The sequence below is a fragment of the Mesoplodon mirus genome (assembly GCF_964341445.2).
Source record: "Mesoplodon mirus genome assembly, chromosome: 1".
Lineage (NCBI taxonomy): Eukaryota > Metazoa > Chordata > Mammalia > Artiodactyla > Ziphiidae > Mesoplodon > Mesoplodon mirus.
In genome coordinates, this window is record NC_138976.1 from 27945896 (window position 1) to 27950660 (window position 4765).

Here is a 4765-nt window from a genome sequence, read left to right on the forward strand (position 1 = left end):
CCCATATGCCGCGGAGCGGCTGGGCCCGTGAGCCGTGGCCGCTGGGCCTGTGCGTCCGGAGCCTGTGCTCCGCGGCGGGAGAGGCCGCAGCAGTGAGAGGCCCGCGTACAGCAAAAAAAAAAAAAAAAAAAAAAGGCAAAAACAGACAAAAAGTTCACTTGCACAAAGCCCTTCGGTAGTCTGAAAAGATAAACTGAGGAAGATTAAAAATTTAAGAATTTATATGAGCAATGCCAGGTGGTTAGAAGTGCCCTGCAGAAGGGAGCTGGGGGAAAACTTTTATAGAGAAAGTGTGGAAGCCAAGTAAGGAACTTATTGACTGCCTATAGCTTAAAACCTAGTTGGCTGTTTGTGACTGGTGGTCCTTAGGTTTCGATTTCCTAACCTCGAGGCACTTACAGGTTTAGGTGCCGGCTTGCTTACACACGTGCCACGGCATTAGAGCCAGCTCTGTCTCATGGCCTCCTTGCTTAACTCGTTTAACAGCAGACGTACCTAAAGGTTTGCAGAGAGGAAGGGGAATTTCACGGCGGCCATAGGACAATTTAAATTGAGCATGAGTCACCCCTAATCCCGAGTCCTCTGAAACTCCCACCAGAGGTCAGATGCCGCAGTTTCCATTCCTCTCCTCCCCCATTGCTCCCCATTTCTTCCCTCACAGAACGCCCCTTGGAAGTCTGAATTGTTCTTACTCTACCAGCTGAGGCAGTACCCCCGCCCCCCCCGCCCAGCTCACCTCGACACCTTCGTAACTCCAAACAAATCCACTTGCTCGGCTATCGACAGGGCCGTCTCCTCTGCTAGTGGCGCGCGCTCCGAAACTCTGAGACTTCCCCTACCGTGTTCCCCCTTCCTTAAAAGGCGCTTTTGACGTTACGTCACAACTTTGGTTTCTCATTTCAGGATACTCCAAGGTTGTGTAGCACGGGTCACGAGAGCGGCAACTCTCTTTTCAGCGAGTTCGAACGAATGTAGTCTCTCTGAGGGAAAAACGGAAATGCGGATGCACTCACCGGAGGTGGGTCTGTGGCAAGTTTCCTGCTCTGACACAGAACTTCCGGTGCGTGTTGTTGGCGCGGAACCAAGATGGGCGCCAGGCTGCGAGGAAGGGCAATCCTTCCGTGGGCCTGCTTCCCCACCTCTCCACACCGCCCTTCTTCTTTGTGACTGAGAGTGAAACAGAATCAGAAAACACCAGAGGAGAATTAACAGAGGACAAGTTTTCCTTTATACCAGATGATGTAATTTCATTTTCTTGAGCTAGGCATGACCAGGACAGATGGTGGCCCTGTTAGCTGATCCTGCCAGGAAGAAAGGCAAGGGAAGAAATGGACAATTCTGAACCTTAAGTTATTTTTTTATAGACTTCCACCTCCTTTAAACTGGGTTGTGAAAATCCAGTCCACACAGGAGTGACCTTCCTCCGTGTTTGCCAGTGAAAGCCAGGAATAGCATTGTTTTAATTTAGGTATGTATCAAGGAGATTTTTCTCTTGGCCAAGGAGGGAGTCTAGCCAAGGTTAAAACTATGTGGCTATTAACGTACAGACTGCATGTTTTTTGGCATTTCAGGCACCCATTTAACATGAATAAAACAATTTTTGTGTTGGCTTCCACACCTGTGGCTCTCTGCTGAGGAAAGGCTGGTCTCCTATTTAGGGTCATCCTGACAGATTCCTCAACTTTCACCAGGACCAGTGCCAGAGGCCAGGAGGGGCTGAGCTTCACATTCAAGAAAGACCTCAGGGCTTCCCTGGTGGCACAGTGGTTGAGAGTCCGCCTGCCGATGCGGGGGACACAGGTTCGTGCCCCAGTCCAGGAAGATCCCACATGCCGCGGAGCAGCTGGGCCTGTGAGCCCTGGCCGTTGAGCCTGTGCGTCTGGAGCCTGTGCTCTGCAACGGGAAAGGCCACAACAGTGAGAGGCCCGCGTACCGCAAAAAAAAAAAAAAAAAAAGAAAGACCTCAGATTCCCTTTAGATGTTATTGCCAAATGAGTTAGACACACAGTTATTTCTTCGTGTACGTGTTCAAAACATTAATTTACTAAATGTATACATTCAAATTATACAACAGATTTGGTAACTCTGGCTTTGCCATTTCTTCATTTTCAATATATTTACTGGAAGTTTAAAATTACAGAAGTAGCCTGGATCTCTCGTGGCCCCTGAGAGGCTGTGTCCCACACCTACCTTGATTGTTTATATATACAGAGAGATCTTTATTCCACAAAAAAGGAGTATAAACTTGGGCTCCAGTCCCCAGATTATTTATCAAAAGATCACCTGAAAGAAATATTAGGAAGGGATTCTTTGAAGAATATGTAGTCCATCCAGTTTGATGATATCAGAGGTACAGAGAATGGGCACATTGCATACCCAGTCCTATACCTTTGCTGCTGGAATTGTTCTGGGTAAATAGCATTAGTGTGCTTTCAGTGTGAGACCATCTGACTTGCCTGAGGGCCATCATCAAAAATAGTTGTGTGCAACTCACTCCCTCGTCATTGTCCAATAAAATACCATCACAGACTGTGTTCATTATGAAGTGCTCAGACAGAAATTCTTGTCTGATCTGAGAACTAAGAATAATTAGTTCTTCTCCTGAGTAACCAGTTTAATTTTATCTTATAATGTTGTGAAATTGCCTAACTGGCCAGGTTTCCATTTCTCTTTGCCTGCTGGTTCATTCAGAGACACATTTTTGATCTACCCATACCAAGTGGTGGACCACTGAGGTTATTTAGTTAATTGTAATTAGTTTGACTACTTCTTTTCAGGTTTATCTCTGGGCTTTTGTTTTTGCTATTTTAGTATATGTTTGTTTTTTATTTTATTTTGGTTTTTAATATTTTGGTCTAATCCAGATGTATTTTATTTCTGTGAATGGTATGAGGCAGGAATGTAAATGTATCTTTTCCCCCAAATAGTAAATTGAAAGTCGTGCATGTTCTTAAATTGCAAATAACAGACTCTACTTGTCTTAGCTTGGGTTGCTATAACAAATAGCATAGATTGAGTGGCTTAAACAACAACAAACATTTTTCTCACAGTTCTAGAGGCTGAGAAGTCCAAGATCAAGGTAGATCCAGGCAGATTCGGGTTCTGATGAGGACTCACTTCCTGGTTTGCAGATGAGTATCTTCTCATTGCATTCTGACATGGCAGGGAGGATAGAGAGGAAACAGGCTCTCTCCTGTCTCTTCTTATAAGGTCACTAATCCTATTCATGAAGGCTCCACCCTTATGACCTAATCACCTCCCAGGGCCCCCACTTCCTAAGACCATCACACTGAGGGTTAGGATTTCAACATATGGCTTTTGGGTAATTCACAGACTTCTGAGAGAGCCAGAGAACTAGACTTTGTAGGCTATACAGCCAAGAACAAGACAGGCATGGTCTACATATCCAGAAGAAATACCAGAAGAAATACCTGACCACACCACAGGATAGTTCCAGCAAAAAAAAAAATAAACTTAAAAAAAATAAAACTGATTCAGTGGGACACTTGCAACTCTGACATGGCTGCTCCAAAGGAGCAAACACTTTTGACACCACACTTGCCAGACCAGTCTCTCTGAATATGCCCCCTACATGGCTCCCTTCCACATCAGATGTCGATGGTGGCGGGAGATATAGACTCTAAGTCATATGCCTGGTTTATGGATTCTCTTGGGAAAGCAGGACTTGCTTACACAGTGAGACATAATTAGAATGTCAGAAGGGTATTCAAAAGATGTTGGACAGCCATAATGCAGAGTTCCACTACATTAATCAGTTATCTCAATACTCCTTCTAAAACAATTCAGCATTCTTTTGAAATGCTGCCCATAAAATATTGATTAATACATAAATTGTAGGTGCATGCATAGCATGAACACACACACAATGTATTGCTTTCTATTTTTCCATTGATGCATTTTTGTTTATCCTTGTACTACCCAACACTGTTTTATTGTAGCTTTATGATACATTTAAATATCTAAAAGAATATATCCCTACAATCTTCAAAGATTTCTTGGCTTTTCTTACATTTTAATTTTCCAAACAAACTTTAGACTGGTTTTATGAAATTCTCAGTTTGGCATTCTGATTGAAATTATACTAAACTTATAAACAAATAAGGAAGTAATTGATGTGTTATTAAAGTTTATCATCAAGAAAAATAATATGCCACTCCATTTACACCTTAATTTTTGTAATTCACTAAATTTTTATAGTTCTTTTGCTAATTAGCCCTTTGCATTTCTTGTTCAGTTTATCCTAGGAACTTTGGTTGTTGCTGTTGTTTCTATGATAAGTGGAACATTTTTCATTATATATTAACTTATTAATGCTGTTAGAAATCTATATATTATAGAAAAGTTTTCTTTAGTAACTCACCTCCTTTTTGACATCCATAACTAGTTCTAATTGTTTTTCAGTTGATTATCTTCCATTGGAAAAAAAATGTAATCTAAGATAAATGATATAGGGTAGAAATAATGAACAATTATCATCCTTTTCAATACCTTCTTACTTATACATTGGTTGTGACTTACAAAAAAAGGCTAAAATTTTGTGATAATAGTGTGCTTATTTTCTTTCATGATAATGTTATCAGTGTTTCATTAAGTGTAATACTGCTTTTTAGTTTGAGACATGAGATATTCGTTCTTTTAGAAAATTATCTATCTTCATTCACATAAAAAAAAAAAAAGAAAGAAAGAAAAATAGAACATTGAAGCAGATGCTTTGGCCGGCCAGAGGCTGCGGGGCACTGCAGGA

At 41.7% G+C, this 4765-nt stretch overlaps 1 long non-coding RNA gene across 1 annotated transcript; it reads right to left on the reverse strand.

Moving 5' to 3' along the window:
• Positions 1–337: 337 nt before the first annotated feature.
• Positions 338–4448, reverse strand: LOC309805182. Its single transcript, XR_014294232.1, has 4 exons — positions 4382–4448; positions 3049–3153; positions 737–980; positions 338–495 (listed from the first exon to the last, which is right to left on the reverse strand). It is a non-coding gene; the product is annotated as an uncharacterized lncRNA (long non-coding RNA).
• Between the last annotated feature and the right edge of the window lie 317 nt (positions 4449–4765).